Genomic DNA, 17,322 nt, shown 5'->3' with positions numbered 1-17,322 from the left:
GCACCTGAACTTGTCAATTCGGACATCTGACCTGTTTCCAACTGCAAGTGTTTTTTTCTTTCTTTTTTCATTTCTTTCATTTTTCTTTTTTCTTTTTCTTTTTTTTTTGATAATAATATACATGATAGTCCAAAAGTGAAGAAATACCCAAATAAAAGGCAGGATTTTAAAAGTAATACTATAGGTTATAATACAAGTGGAAGCAAAACTTTTAGAACATGTCGGATCGCTGGCTGCCATCTTGAAATCCGCCATTTTGATTTCACTTATGTTTTATTAAATGGAAACCACATGTTATGATCCCTAGTTCTCATCTGAAATTTTCTAAAAAATCAATGTTGTGTTTCTTTTGATTTATCACATACCATAACGAAGTTATGACTACTTTTTGTTTACTTAGTATCGCTTCAGGTAACTAAGATAGCATGGTCGTAACGCAGGCAGAACAATTGAGATCATTTTGATGTCAAGAGAGCGAAGCACAAGGATCGATTCTGTGAGGCCTTTTTTCTACAACTAAAGAACAGGTAATAGATTTTACAATTATACAAATGCAAAAATATGTTCCTTAAAGTATATGTGAGAGTGATAGAAAGCAAAATTCTTCACTTTATTGCCACTACTGGTAATTGCTGCGAATCTCTCTAACCGCAACTTCAACCGCCACCGTCTTCTATGCGAAGAGTAACACCAACAAGTGAGTAGAAAAAAGTAGTGTGTCCAAACTTGGATAGAATGGCTTTTGGAAATGTAGTTGATGTTTATGGGTGCTTTATGTATTTTCTCTTCTAATGAATTCTACTGATTGCATTTTGGGAATATCTATGTAAATTATTATTCCGAGAATCGTAAACCATTATATCTAGGAAGTATCAATCTCACCATCAAAACCAGAATCATTTATTAGATCATCCAGAACATTGGCTAACTGCTCACCGTGTTTTGATTCATATGGAGAAATTAATAAAACGATTTAAAGCACAAAATACATAGTAAAGCATTGTATGTTCGTCACTGAAGTAACGTAAAACAAGACAACTGAGTACTGTTGTCAGCTTACAAGATGTTCACAATGTCATTGCTAGATATCAAAGAAAATTATATTTTTTTTTCTTAGCTGCAAGTCCGAATAAATTTTTCCACAACCGTCAACAGATTACTATTGATGACAGATTTCTGAGACTCACCACCCCGAGGTAGACTCGAGTTTCGTCCAGTTGCATTAAAAATGTACACTGAGTCCTGTTCGGACTTAGAATGGAAAGTGTTAATTATTACAGACCACCATACAGTAATGAAGAAACAAGTGTCATAACTACACCACTCCCCAGAATAGATTTTATATAATGGTTTTACAATATGATTGTTCGGAAACAATTCATGTCTCTTTATTTAGGAAGTTAATGCTATATCTTTAAGACAGTATGTCTCCCATAATGTCAATCATAATGAAGAAATTCATTAGAAATAAGAAATACATTATGATTTTCTTACGATGGAAAACTAGTATTTAAACGAATTATACAGAATTAATCGGGGCATTTTAAACTGACTACGAAGTGTAACGCAGTTCCTCATCACCAACGCAGTCAATGTGCCTGCAAATTTAAGTTATATTCCTCGTGTTAGTTTTTTTTTCTCCTATCCAATCTACAGTAGTTAAGGTAAGTTGTGGCATTTGGATTTCATAGTTGAATGATGATTTCAGCGATGTTCCTTGTTTTGTTACGCTTTGAGAAAGGATGTGGTCAAAGATACACTACATATGGAAAAGTATAAAAATTAAATTGTAAACTCATTAAATTAATTAGTAAAATGGAACACGAAAGGAAGTTCTACATAAAATCAACTAATGTTTAGAACTTAAACACTGAATCGATATATGAAATATTAGTACAACTTCATATTATTTTGCTAATTAATTCATGACGTTATATGAAGAGAGAGAAATTGTGATTTAGGATGGTTCAATTTATACACAATTATTTACTTTAGTAACATATCGTTTTCAGAGTAGACTAAAAGCTTTTTTCGATATTTATTTTACTTACAAAGGATAGTTTAAAAGTATAAAATATATTTGTTTCAGTTCTTTCAAAAATAAATGGCCTTCCTTCGCATGTCTTAAGAACTTATATTTCTAATAATAAAAGAGCTTAGTGATTAATATATATAAACTCTTTCATGAACTTGAACAAATTTTGAGTTGAAAATTAGCTATTCCTCCAGTTTACGGTACAAGAATTAAAAATTTTAATTTATAGCTCAAGTTTTAATTGAGTTTTTCGTTGGTACTACGTGAATACTTACTTATTAGTTTGGTTTCATGGGTAGGAAATAGCTCTCATTTCCAAGAAAATTTTCAATGCTCTCTACAACATGAAATTCTTGAAATTTTCTACTATGTAGATTTAGTTTGTATTTTACTTTTTGTAACACATAAGATGAATAAAGAAAGGGATACAAATTCGTGTTTAATAATATTACCTACATTAACGTGCCATTATTCTTGGAAATCCACTGAAAGTACTAAACTAAATTAAATAAAGAACTTTTCCTATTTGAAACTTATTATATCGAAGTTATACAATATCCATTTACAGTATAATGTTATAAATCCAATGGTTCCAAGTTATCTTTTTTTTTTTTTTTTTTTTAAAAAAAAGGACAGGTAGACCACAGCGAAGAAATCTGCAAAGAATGTGATTGGATTACATGTAATAGTGAGATACTTTTTTGTTCTATCTTGCGGATATACTTTTAAAGAAAAGTAACGAAAGTAATAACAGCGTATTCGATAGATCCTTTTTTTTCGAAATCCAAGAGAGAGAATACTTTTCGAAATTTACTTTCTTTTCGCCATGCTTATTTTCATGTTTTCACCTATTTTCTGTCAGACAAAGAGAAAGAAAGAGTGAATGAATACGGAAGGAAAAGAAACAACTGTTTGTTCCATTCTGTATCATGTTATTACGCTCAGATAACACTTCTTGCGCACTCGGAAGAAATGTTAGCTCTAACGAACACCATACAAACAAACAAGATAAAAGAATTATATATATATATATATATATATATATATATATATATATATATATATATATATATATATATATAATATTTTCTCGTTTTTCTATCTCCTAGCGCACATATGAAAAGAAACAACTTCAAATCCACTGAAATCTCCTAAGCGATAAAATGGTATTCCGTTCCAACTGGAAAAAATAACAGGCTACTAACTGTGTTTTTATAGTTTTTTTTTTTTTTTTTTTTTTTTTACTTTGAGCTTCAAACTTTCGACAAACTAGGCGCAAAAATGAACAAAAAGTTGCACCGAATCGTACAGTGTTAAATTTTTCAGTTGGATAAGGTTCTATTTATAGGCCTACATTGAAAAAAAAATTGTAGGTGACGTACTTAAAAAGATAGGTTACATGCGTAATGCATGTTTTAATACTTTCCGTATAAGCGTTCCATCTATAAGTACTTTCCGTATGAAACAATATAGGCCGTCAAGATCTCACATACAAATGGACGTATATAACATATAGTTGAGGAATGTAACATAAGTATATGTATGTGATATGCGGACAACTATTAGATGTCAAACATCCTGCAACGACATGATATAACATCTAACGGCAGTGCGTATCCAGCATATGAATAACGTATACTCCATACTGGTTTCTGTAGTAAGCAAGAGGATTCCGTATATTTGTACAACATACCGCTGTCCGGAGAATGGATTTTTCTCAGTGTATATATACCTACAAGTGATATCATATAAGGAAATATAAGATATATAAACATATAAAGCTAGGAATATTTATTTCACACCTTACTTCTTTTTAAGTTTATTGTTCACTAATCCGAACTTGAAAACTATATTTAAAATTTGCAAACTATAATTTCAGAAACATTGGAACTAGAAACAACTATTTCTACATAGATTGTAATTCGCAAACTGCAGAAGCTTTATATAATTAACTTGTAATACAATATATAATGTTGGGATTAACACTTTTCATTCACGAATAAGTGGATGTCTTTTACTATTTAGCTAGTGGTATTTAGTTAATATGTTTTTAACTATTATTCTATGCTAACGTTTTGTAGGGGGATAGCAACTAAGATACTTCCTTATCTGTTTCTAGGTTAAATAGTTACCCCATTGAGAAACGGAGACCAAATCTTGTTGACTTATTGTAACTTATAACAATTTATCCGATAACAGAATGAATTCCAAGTGGCTAATTATCGGAATCACCACTGTTTTAGAGAGACGTAGTAAGAATCTTCGGACACTTACTCCTTGCAGCATAATGTCAATAAATATCATTCTTCGTTGGGAGTTTCTAGTATTTCTGTGACGTTATGGAGAGAATATTCAGTCGAGTCAATATTCAGTACGACAATTTTATTCTCATGTGCATACAGGTTCATTTTGTTATATGATATATGCTTTTCTTTTACTATTCCAATACTGTATAAAAACACATACGAGAGAATAGAGTCATTCAGGCCCGTATTTAGGTAAATTCTATTCTGTGCTCGAGCACAGGGCGGCAGAATTTAGGGTGCGGCAAAATTTTGGAATTTTTTAAAGATTCACAATAAAGCAATATTTAAAGCTAGCAACCCGCAGAGTCCCGCCCAAGCGCGAGAAAATATAATAATGTGTTTAATTCGTTCTAATTACAATAGTTACTAATTAGCTAGCTTATCCGGTTATTTTCATAAAGTCATCCTCTCCCACTTTTACCACAAGGGATGAGGATGCACTTAAACATCACGAAAATTGATACCGTTAAACTCAGCAATCTCGAAAACTACGAATTCAACACTAATGTCGTTTCCGATTACTTTTAAAATCTTGCCCCCTCCCTGGGGAGTGGAGTGTGATCTTGAAATTGAATTGGATTAAAACTCAGTATTCATCTCAGCGACAAAAAACGAAGGATTCAATTCTAATATTGATCGTTTTTGATTATTTTTAAAATGTCCCCATGTTATTCTTAGAGGACTTTGCATGGCCATATCTCAGCTCAAGTGTGACCTAGAGACCTAGAACAAGTCATTTGGATCTTTCTCTCAGAGCTTTGAAACATTGAAATTTAATGTTTCTATCTATTATGGTTCTCGAGTTGAATAGCTCTACAAACAGACAGACAGACAGCTTATATTATTAATATATATGCTACTAGCATCAATTACCTGCTTCGCTCGGTTAAATTAAGAAAAAAAATATTAATATGTTTCGTTAGTCAGTAACTTTTTACTATTACTAAGAGCTCCTTGATATTGGTCAGTTTAGATGATTTTTATATATCTCCCCTCCCTCTCACATTTTGCGGGGCTGAATTTGGATTTAAGGCATCAGATGTGTCACTGTTCATTTCAGCGACCTCAAAAACTATCTGTTCGATACTAATATCGGTAATTTCTATCATTTGTAAATGTTTTTCCCCTCCTTTAAGTTACATCGTGAAAGTAATATGGCAAAAGTCATCTCTTGTTTCAACTTCATCTAGGTTGCAAATTTGATCTAGATCGGTCCTGTGGTTCAAGAGTTATTAAGTTTTATTTATTTTTATATATCTCTCCCTCTTTCCCCGTCTCTAAGTTTTACCGTCAAAGTGAAATGATACAAAACATCTCCGGCCCGAACCTCATCTACGTTAAAAATTTGATCGAGATTGATCGTTTGGTTCAAGAGTTTGACTTATTTTGCAACTCCTCCTTCCCCAGCCCTGAGTTCTATCGTCAAAGTGAATAGATAAATACCATCCCAGGTCCGAAGTTCATCTATGTTGAAAATTTTATCGAGATCGGTCTGGTGGTTCAAGAGTTGAGTTTTATTTATGTCCATATATAAATCTTCCTTTCTTCTCTCCCCTAGGTTCTACCATGAAAGTGAAAATATATAAAAACAATTCCAGGCCCGAACCTCATCTATGTTGAAAATTTGATCGAGATCGGTCGGGTGGTTGAAGAGTTATTAAGTTTTATTTATCTTTATATATCTGTCCCCTAACCTTGCACTCCCGTAAGTTCTACCGTAAAAGTGATATGATAAAAACCACCCCAGGTCCCAACTTCATCCATAGTGAAAATTTGATTAAGATCGATCGGGTGGTTTAAGCGTGATGAAGTCACAAAGACAGTCACTATTATTTTTACTTTTTTTTACATATATCTACCCCCCTCCCCTTCGTTGCACTGTAAAAGTAAAACGATGAAAACATCCCAGGCCCGAAACTTATCAATGTTGAAAGTTTGATCAAGATCGGTCTGGTGGTTCAATAGTTATTAAGTTTAATTCATTTTCATATATTTCCCCTCCTCGCCTCCCCCTCCCATAAGATATGCTCTCAAAATGAGATGATAAAAAACTTCCAAGGATAGTACTTCATATATGTTGAAAATTTGATTGAGATTGGTTAGGTTGCTCAAGAGCTATTAATTCACGAACATAGTCACTTTTATTTTTATATTTACGATTTTTGTATATCTTCCCCTCCCCCTCCCCTACCTTGGTCCGTCAAAGTGAAATGATAAAAATTATACCAGTCCCGAACCTCATCTATGCGGAAAATTTGAACAACATCGGTATGATGGTTCAAGAGTTATTATGTTTTATTTATTTTTTTTCTGTTCACCTCCTACCCCTCCCTAAGTTCTACCGCCAAAGTGAATAGCTAAAAACACTCCCAGGCTAAAACCACATCTACGTTAAAAATTGTATTGAGATCGGTCGGGCGGTTCAAGAGATTAAGAGTCACAAACATAATCACTTTCAATTTTATAATATACTGTAGATTAAACCATTACTGGCCATGAATAATGTAAATAATTATTTTTCTTATCGGTTATCCCCAATATTATTGGTGTTTCAGTGACGTCCCAGTTTCAAAATCACGCCTCCATTGGATCTCTAGTAGCCTACTCTGTCTCTCTGTATCTCTCTGAACCCGGGTGCCGCTCCCCTTCCACTCCCTGTGGGTCGATATCAGTGAATGTGTCCCCAATGGATGAGTGGTTAAGTTCGTTGCCTTGTAATCAAGGAGTCCCGGGTTCGATTCTCGGTGGAGATACAAGTTGTTCGGATTCCAAGTTAACTGTAGCACCCGTCCTTAATACATCATCATCATCCCATGGAAGGCAATGACAAACTTCCGTGGATTCACTTGCCCAGGGACCTTCGGGTCAAAAATCTACCTTCGAGTATTACGCACATCATAATCATCATTGAGAGAATATGCCATTTAAAATTAAGTTGTAATTTGTAATACCTAAAAAGCTACTCAACAAGACCTGGTATGTTTGCAAAATCACGGCTTGTTTACTTGTTTGAGACATAAGTTTGTGTGGGGGGCGGCAAATTATTTAGAGCACAGGGGCGCACAATATATAAATACGGGCCTGGACTCATTATGAAATACGAAGTATAAACATACTTACTATTATTAAGCTAATGTGTTTATGATGCCTGTTGCTAAGCTCAAACTTCTGCCACTGGTTTAGTGGCTAGAATGTGTGCTTTTCGTGTACTTAGTATCTGGTTCGATTCCCTGTGGTAGAGCACAAAATTTAGTTCCACATTTATTTACTTCCATTGATCATCCGTCTCTTTTAGCCTAAAATGCATAAGTCTGTTGAAGTTAAATTTAAAATGCAATAAAAGCAAACTACTTGCAGTAATTAATTTATATAGTCGTGTGCCTTACACTATAGAAGAAAAACAATATTGAATATTTATTACTGTGTAAGAATGAGGAGCAATTAAATAGAAATTTTAGTTATTGTAACATGTAGCCTGCAACTCTGGTTGATGCTCATGAGAGGTTTGGCAATATACGAGCATCTTTTCTTTAGTCAGAATGAATCCAGTCACACTCTAATCTTGACTGTAAAAAGTTCTATGCCGTATTGCGGTGGGAGGGGAAGAAATAGGGTGTTGCCTCTAAGCTATGATAAATAAAATTTCAAACTTTACAAAATAAATAAATAAATAAACATGAATTTTTATTATTTTTTACTTTTAACATGAATTATTGTAAATATAAGTTAACTGTTAGGTATTGTATAAGTTTAAGGCGACGATTCCCGGGATTCAGAAAATTATGTTCCCTCTGAGTTGTGTAGCTTCTCGCTTATTTTGCTATGCCTTTCAGCAAACACATCTTTAGAATGTGATATCACAGTTCAATTTCCAGCAGGAACACACTTGATTCAAATTCTATTTTAAATAGGTAACATCTTGATTCTGAAATTTAGTAGTCGAATGGATTACTCATTTCCTTTAGAATTGATCGAAATCGAATGTGTACTTGAATTTCAATGCAACACGAAAATATAAAGGTAACCAAGAAAGTTCTGTCACTTTTTATGGAGGTGTGAGTTCAATTGGCCCTCACACCATGAGTTGTATGCGAATGGAGATAAGTCGAGGGCCAGTTGTATTGTTGGTATGTTTATATCCAACATACTACCTGGTTGTGAAGTTCAGTTACACCTTGAACGTGTGTAAGGACAAAGTGAACTTGGGAACTCCACAGAGCATCATAAGAGCGTGTATATTATACTAGTTCAAACTGAGATCAAACGCCGAAGCAGTGGGGCGGATGATACGCCAGTCCTTTGGTGAGGGTGTCGTCACTACATTTACAGTGCAGCGGTGGTTTAATAAGTTTAAGGACGGCCACGAAGCACTCAAGGACGCATAACGTGTAAGAAGACCAACATATGTACAAAATGATCTTCAAATAGCAATTGAGGTGAACAGTGCCCAGGTATGTAGGAACTATGACTACAATTCGCTGTGAGTGGAGAAACCATTCGACAGCACCTCCATCAACTTGGGAAGCACTACAAGATCGATCGATTGGTCCCACATGATTTGACTACAGGCCAGAAGGCAACGTGAGCAGATACCTGTGTTTCTTTGCTGTTTCGTCTGAGGAAGGAGCCATTTCTGAACACTGTTGATATGTGAAGAGTGGGTCTCGTACGAAGCTCCACGGCGCCGTCATCATTGGTTAGCATCCCATGAACCGGTTCCAAAACAGTCGAAACCAACACTGAAACAGAAGAAGGTCATCCTGTGTGTTTAGTGGACTGCTCGCGGCATCGTGCATCTTGAACTGCTACCAGCTGGTCAGAGCATCAATGCAACTGTGAACTGTCAGCGCTAGAGCCGTGTTCAAGAAAAGCTCAAAAGTCTGGAGCCAGCACTTCTGAATCGCAAAGGGATCCTCTGATACAGGACAACGCTAAGCCCCACGTGGCTAGGATGACCGGGACACCATTCTACGCCTTGGATGGGAAACACTATTGCACCCGCCAAACCCCCCGGACATTGCAGCGTCTGATTATCACTTGTTCCATTCCGTGGACAATCATCCTTAAAGGACGCCAGTTCAAATCTCTAGTAGAGGTGCAAAATGCACTAGATATCTTCTTCGCTTCATGGCTCAGGAACTTCTACCACGATTGAATCCGTGGCCTTCCAGAACGCTGGCAGAAGGTCGGCGATGCTGATGAAGACTATTTTTTATCTTCAAGATATGTCTTAGGAGACATATCGATGTTCGAATGTGTTGGGTGCAAAAGCGATAGAACTTTCTTGGTTACCTTTAAATTATCGTGTGCCTGTTTTACAAGTTAACAAGTATTATATACTGAGATAACACGTATATGGCGTACTAAAAACGTAGGTTATATGTTTAAATCTTGTTGTTTTTTGACTTAACGTACAGCAAACGTATAACTGAAAAATTTCCTTTTATACAGACATTACCTTTAAGTGTTGAGAATAAACGTACTTTCCGTACGAACGAAAGAACTGTATATCGGCTGTCAGGATCTCACACACAGATGAACCAATGTAACATATAGCTGACGTATGTAATATCCGAAGACTGTTAGATGTCAGTCATTCTGCAACGGTATGGTGTAACATGTAACCGGCAAAGAGGGCAGTATGTCTGTACCATATGGATAATGAATGCTATGTACTGATTTCTGTAGTAAACATAATAGTAGCGGAGCATATGTTGTCCCATGGCTGCTTTCGTGAAGATAAGATGAGAGGGTGACTTTTTGATTTAGAGGAGCCTTCTGATGAATAATTTCGATGGTGTCACTCACTGGTGCGTGGCGTGTAGACATGATGACGTCATCAAAATGGTGGACAACTCGCTTCAAAAAACAAGCATTATCTCCGTTGTTTATGGACCGATTTTTTTTTATAGCTCATTTTAAAGGACATTAAATTTCAAATAAAAACTGTTATGTAAGTATTTCTTCTAAAACTAAAGGTTTAGGAGTAATTTAATAATTTAATGACTTATTGAACAATTATTTATGAAATAAACAAAAATAACTCCAAAACCATTAACTTTAGAGACAGCACTTACATAACAGTTTTATGGAAAATTTACTTACCTTTAAAATGAACTATTAATGAAGAAAATTGGTCAATAAATAACGGAGATATGACATATTACGTCATCGAAATGGCAGTCACGAGTAAAATTTTACTTCGTAACATGTCATCCCGTGGCGGCTTTTGTGAAGATAACATGAGTGGGTGGATTTTTTTTTTATTTAGAGAGGCCTTCTGGTGAATGATTTGGATGGTGTCACTCACTGGTGCATGGTGTATAGACAAGATGACGTCATCAAAATGGTGGACAACTCGATTCAAGAAATAAGAATTATTTTCGTTGTTATATTATGAGATATAACAAAAGGAAATCGCAAAAAATACCTAAGATATGATATCTAATATGTTTGTATGATGGAATCTCGGTCAATGGTAGTGACAGTGATAGCCAAATATACATTATCTTCGTTGTTTTTCAGCCTACTCTTTTTTCTTAATATCTTATTGGCAAGTTAAATAAATTTCCTTGTAGTTATTTTGGAACGAGGTTGTAATATTATTTGTAAAATGAGTTACTGGAACAAACAGTAAAAGCACACACACACACACACACACATATATATATATATATATATATATATATATATATATATATATATATATATATATATATATATGTATATATATATATATGTAACCAAGAAAGTTATGTCGCTTTTTGTGGAGGTCTATTATCAATTCGCCCTCTCACCATGAGTTGAATGTGAATGGAGATAAGTCGAAGGCCAATTGTTGGTGTGAGTGTATAAAACACACTCCCTGGTTGTGACAGTTCAGTTACACCGTGAACTTGCGTAAGGACATTGTAAACATGGAACTTCCACAGTGATTGATTCTTTGATTGATTCTACACATCTAAGGTGTTCTTCCCAGTCATCAATTCTTATTGTTCACATTAACCCTAACAAATGTTCGACTATGGTCATGTATGCTTGTACCAATTTAAATGTTGTGTTGTTTTGTTCTTGTATGTTCTCGAATTTCTTAATTTTTTTTCATATAAATTGCTTCTTCGAATAATATTTAATAAATCTATTATCCCAGTACTTGCCTTAACTCTTTAACGTTCTTGATAATCTCTGGGCATGGATACTTCTTCATAAACATCTTCAGATAAAAGTAAGCAAAACGATAAGAGTACGCCTGTGTGGTTCTTCTACTCGTCTAACATGTTTGTCCGATATAATCTGTTGCACAGTATTCACACTATACCAGACTTCCAACATCTCTGTAATGGCAGATTCATCTATAAATGTGCCAATAGCACGTAACAGTGCCATATACATGAGAACTCTCCAGGTCGTAGGAAAAGAGTAGGCCGATGAACAACTAAAATAATGTTTATTTGGCTGCACTGCAATTGAACGAGATTCAATCATACAAATATATTACATATATCTCAAGTATTTTTCTGTGATTTCATTTTATTATAACTCACAACATATTTACTAAACAATTGTTCAGTAATTCGTCACATTATTAAATAACTTCTATACCCTTTTATACCTTTAGTTTTAGAGCAAGTACTTACATAATGTATTTTTGAGAATTTAATTTCCTTTAAAATGAGCTGCGGGAAAAGAAAATCGGTCCATAAACAACGGAGATAATGCTTGTTTCTTGAAGCGAGTTGTCCGCCATTTTGATGACATCATCATGTCTACACGCCACGTACCGGTGACTGACACCTTCGAAATTATTCATCAGAAGGCTCCTCTAAATCAAAAAATCACCCTGTCATCTTACCTTCATGAAAGCTGCCACGGGGCATATTTTTCTTACATATGGTCCCCTACTATAAGGATTCCGTATATTTGTACAATATACCGCTCTCCGGATAACGGATTTTTCTCAGTGTAAGTGTACAAGAAATGTAATTAGTTAACCTTCCACTGTTTCTTTTTAGATTTAATGTCCACTTCAAATTACACTTCTTGTTAATAAGTATATATATGAACTAATAGCAGTAATATATAGCATTTATTTGGCATTTCGTTTGTATTGAGCTAATTTACTTGGTCTCTTGAAATAATAGTCCTATATAATACATTTTATTATATTTTATTTGTATTATTTTGCGTAGTTATTTGCTTAATTCACATAAATTCGTGTAATAATATATTGCATATTTTCGTATATTGTGAGCCTAGTTTAATATTTTCTAATCGAAATATTATACTCTGGGTTGAAATTATAATGGACATTAAACTGCGTATTGTCAATCTGCACCATTGTCAAGTAAGAAATATCATAAGACGATTTAAAGATCTGTTAACAAGAATTATAGTATGTTTTAGTAAATTAGTAAATTGACATTCGTGTTTCATCTTTTTGAAATTTTCCTATTTTTTATTACTTGTGTATCGCCATTTTCAGCATTCGATGCGACTTCTATGCTACAGACGTTTTCCTTGGTCAAATAGATAGTGTACAATGACGTTTGTTCATATAGTTGTACTTTAATAGCTAAACAAACATAGGACATTGTTTACAAACTATGTAGTTATACATTAGAAATATACATTAACCATTTGCAGTTATTTAGTATGGAATCAATTACATTGGCGGAGAGCATTGTACATCTTAGGTCAAAACCAATTTGCCACCCATTACACAAAAATACTATTGTTTCGCCGCTATACTAAAATCTATTAAATGAGTTAATAAATAATTTTGTCATATTGTCTGAAGAAAATATGAAAATGAAATACAAGATGTGTTAAGAAAAAGGCTTTTTAAATAGCGAACGAATGGCAGAAGGTGGTCTGCTCTTTGCTAACGTGAGCACATAGCTGAATGGTTTGGTAAAATATCGCTTTTTATTGGGTTCCAATCTATGCGTTAATATTAAGCAAGATAGGCTGTCCGTCGGATTAGCGAAAAAGCAATAATAAAGGAGTTGGAGGAGAGAGTTTTGTGAAATTTTGTGTAAAACCGGGGACAAGTTTCACGGAAATATTCAAATTGCTTAACCAAATGTAGACGTATGATTGCATGAGTCGAACCGCTGTGTTGTAATTGATTTGTTTAAGCGTTAATTGAGGGCAGAAATTCGGACGTCAAATTTACAAATTAGCATGTTCAGATTATGCGCGCTGTAATTAGTGAAAATTGTCGTTACCCTGTTTGTGAGGTTGCGGTTGGTATAAGTGCAGAACCTTTCGATCAAGTCCTGAGTGAAAGCTTGCAAATTGTGTGTCAAAACATCGCACTTCCGTTGTGTGTCATGCACCCTGTTCTGCGTATTTGGACCCGGTAGGCCTCTTTATGCTTCCAATCTTTAATACCACTTTAAAAGAACGTCGTACTCAGTCCATAGTGGAATTTAAGGAAAATGCGGCGACAATACTGAACACAACCATATATATATATATTTCCAGCAGCACTCCAAAATTGGAAGAAATAATATCGCAGCGGTGTATTATCAGTAGGAGAGTACTTCAAAGAAGGTTGCAGAAAGAGCAATAGCAAAAACACCAAGATTTCGATCTTCCTTAAACACACTTCGTATTATTCTGTTGAATAATTTAGTGGCTCCACACTAAACATTGGCATGACTCAGTTTATCTATAATAAGTATGAAGCCAATGGCTCTCCAATTCTACTGTATACTTATACTACTCCCGGATAGCCTTCAATAGTGAAAGAAATATTGAAAATGTTTGTGGCAATTTCGAAAATGAATTGAATTTGATTTTACGTTGAAAACTATCGTTTAAAGTGAAACTGTGCTCGCTGTATTACCAAACTCTCAAACTTCTATTTGACTATCTTCTAATGGATTGAGCTAAAAACAAAAATCCTGTGATGGCGTCGCCATTTTTTAATTTTTAATGTCCTTTGCTATACTATACTGAAATGTTGAAAGTAAAGTGTATCCAAGAACCTTAAAATCTTTCCGTAATTTTAAGTTGTTGTTACACACTTTTGCGGATTGATGTCTTTTAGATGTTGAGTCAGATCCAGTTTTCTGTGGACACACAACAGTTGTCAAATTTAATAGTTTTGTTAGATTATCTCTTCAATTGTGGATACAGTCTTGCGATGATATGTAAATACCCCCTTACAAGAACTGACCCAAGGTTTTGGCCCCTCGCATCGGGTCGACACAATCGCAATTAATGGCTAGGGAAAAACTTTTAGAAGAATACCACAGATACAAGATGATATGTAGTGACATGCTGGAAAATACTTCCATCACAACACAAGATAGAAACAGAATATAAATTTGATATTCAGATTAGAAGTAGATGTAATAATTACAATTACACTGAAAATTTCGTTTTATCATTTAGTCTCAATAAAATTTTAATACATACAATATAGAGCGTTACAACCACAGGTAAGCATTATTGTTATTTTATTACATTAAAATTTTCTTAGTAATAGGTTGCTATGTAAATATAAATTTCTTTGTTTAGTTTTGGTTAGGTTAGGTTATTAAGTTTCCTGTTCGTAGTTTGGTTTTCGTATAAAAGTATTTTATATGTAGATATTATTCAATATTTCTCCTTTCTTTTACAGCCTCAGAGTAGATATGTTGCGCCATTAGGAAAACAATATTGCACAGCGTGGTAAGTATTTGACTTTCAACTTTCCTTACATCTGTATATATATGTATTATTCATATCTCTTATGATGTGAATTATTCATATATTATTATATATTATTCATATCTCTTATTTCATATTATATATTTTAATTTCCTTTTATCTATCTCATTTAATCCTTATTACAATAAAATAAAATATGTTCGTTGCTTTACTTCCAGAGGTCAGTTGATTCTCCATTATAACCCTTACTGCTAGTTCCAGGTAACGACAAACGTAAAGCTGCTATGCAAATTATTTCAAGAGAATACTTTAATTTTGGTATTTAAAACATTGAAACAACTCTATTTATCAGGAATGCATGGTTTAAATTTTATCTGAAGCTATATTATGAAACCATAATTCCAACTATTCTTTATACCTTGGCCCTTAACTTATTATACAATATAATGAATTTATCTTATGCCATTGACTATTCAAAATACGTGAGATGCAGATCATGTTGAATAGTTTAATACGAAACATAGAATTTTGATTATTTAAATTATGTTTATTTTAAATCATAACATTTTAAAACGGCAGTGGCAGAGTTTTGAAGAGAGAGAGAGAAAAGTCTCCCCAACTAAATTTTAAATTAGAACTTCATTATCATTTATTTGTTTCCTTCTCAAGAAATCAAGCAATTGCTGATATTTTGTAGTTTACCTAGTATTATTATTTCAAAATTACATCTACAGAGATTGATACAATGTACTTAATTGTAAATATTTTCAGTTCAGAAATCAACATTTCCATCGCTAACTAAAATCCTTTGTTTATATTTTCACTTCGGAAAAGATATCTATTTTTTTTCTAAATGCAGATGATATGATACGGATCAGAACGCTTATCACCATCTTCCAAATATCAAGTAATGCGACGGTGTAGATACTAAGTTAATGTTTTATTACGTCTCGGAATGTTCAGTTGTCTTTACTTTGAAAATATTGATAATATTGAACAGGGTTAAAATTGTGTCTTGAAATCATAATTCGAACTTTTGGTTTTAAAATAAAAAATAAATTCTTTGAATAAAGTTTAAACTTGATGTATTTTTTTGAAACACGGAAATAACTTTATTTCATTTTGGAAAAAGTACGAAATTTAAACCTACCCTCAGTTGGAAATAAAACCAAGGACTTCATTTGGATTTAAAAATACAATAGGGAAGGAGGAATATCCATATTTGCATATCTATATAAACTTTTGCAATTATTAATTTTCTTGTTCTTGAAAGAAAATTAGCATCATTATTCAGAAAGTTTTCTAATGAACACAAGTTTACAACGAAATCCGTAGAAACATCTACTCTACAATAACACAACAGAAAAGACGAAATAATAAGAGAAGTAAGTTTAATTTTACAGTATCAAACTGTGGTAGACTTTAAAATTATGCGAATTCAATACTAAAACTTGAAACAGTGCTACTAGTTGCAATAGATTAATAAGATCAAAGATTAGGAACTTGTTACTTGGGCTTTGAATTCATGTCAAAAAGCCATTACTCGCTTATACATAAGTGTTTTCTATATTGTGATAAAGGTTGAAACTGGAAATGGTTAATTCAAACCATTTGCAGGCTGAATAGAGGGTGATAGAAGTAGATAGAACCTAATCTTGGCAAGTTGAATCGATTGAGAAAAACAGCATCTCGATCTCTCTTACGGATTCTTTGTACAAAAATCAGTATTTAAACTGGAGGTAGTAATAAATTCCAGTCATTTCCTGTTTGGTACCTTGTTAAGTGTTGTGCTTGTAAGTTCTCTTGATACCCTAAGTAGATGCCAGAAAACCACTTCTCGCTATCTAATACCATCTTTATTTTATGAAATAAGAGTTAGAACCGGAAATGGGTAATTTGAACCATTTGCAGTTTGAATAGGGTTTAATGGAGTAGATAAAAACCTATTCTTGGGCTGCTGAATCGATTGCAAAAGAACCGCTTTTCAATCTAAATTTTTACTGCTCTCGGTTCTAGCAGATAGTCAATATATAGTTCAAGTAGTTCGAATAGTTAATATATGTTGCCTTGAGACATTGAATCGTTTGCAAAAGTCCCTTCTTGCTAGCTGTTACATTTTTCACTCTATGGTGACAAATGTTGAAACCGGAAAAGATTTATGTTAACCACTTCCCGTTCGAATAGAAGGTTAACCGAGATAACTGAGTCTATTCTTAGGAAACTGAAGCAGTGGCAGAAAATGCATCTCGATATCTCTTATCACTTTTACTCTATGAAAATCAGTATTCAAACTGCAAGAAGTAGTTAATTTCAACCCCTTTC

The 17,322-nt window shown here is 33.7% G+C and overlaps 1 long non-coding RNA gene across 1 annotated transcript in view; it reads left to right on the top strand.

Annotated features, from left to right (window-relative positions):
- Positions 1-423: 423 nt before the first annotated feature.
- Positions 424-17,322, top strand: part of LOC145666797 (uncharacterized) — a 31,025-nt gene continuing 14,126 nt past the window's right edge. Inside the window, exons 1-2 of the long non-coding RNA XR_014127821.1 lie at positions 424-527; positions 14,972-15,021. This is a non-coding gene — a long non-coding RNA (uncharacterized LOC145666797). The remainder of the gene's footprint in view (positions 528-14,971; positions 15,022-17,322) is intronic.

This window comes from Thermobia domestica, chromosome 1 (genome assembly GCF_964235325.1).
Source record: "Thermobia domestica chromosome 1, izTheDome1.hap1.1, whole genome shotgun sequence".
NCBI classification, from domain to species: Eukaryota; Metazoa; Arthropoda; class Insecta; order Zygentoma; family Lepismatidae; genus Thermobia; species Thermobia domestica.
Note: the sequence above shows the minus strand (reverse complement) of the source record. Positions and strands in the feature narration are given on the sequence as shown.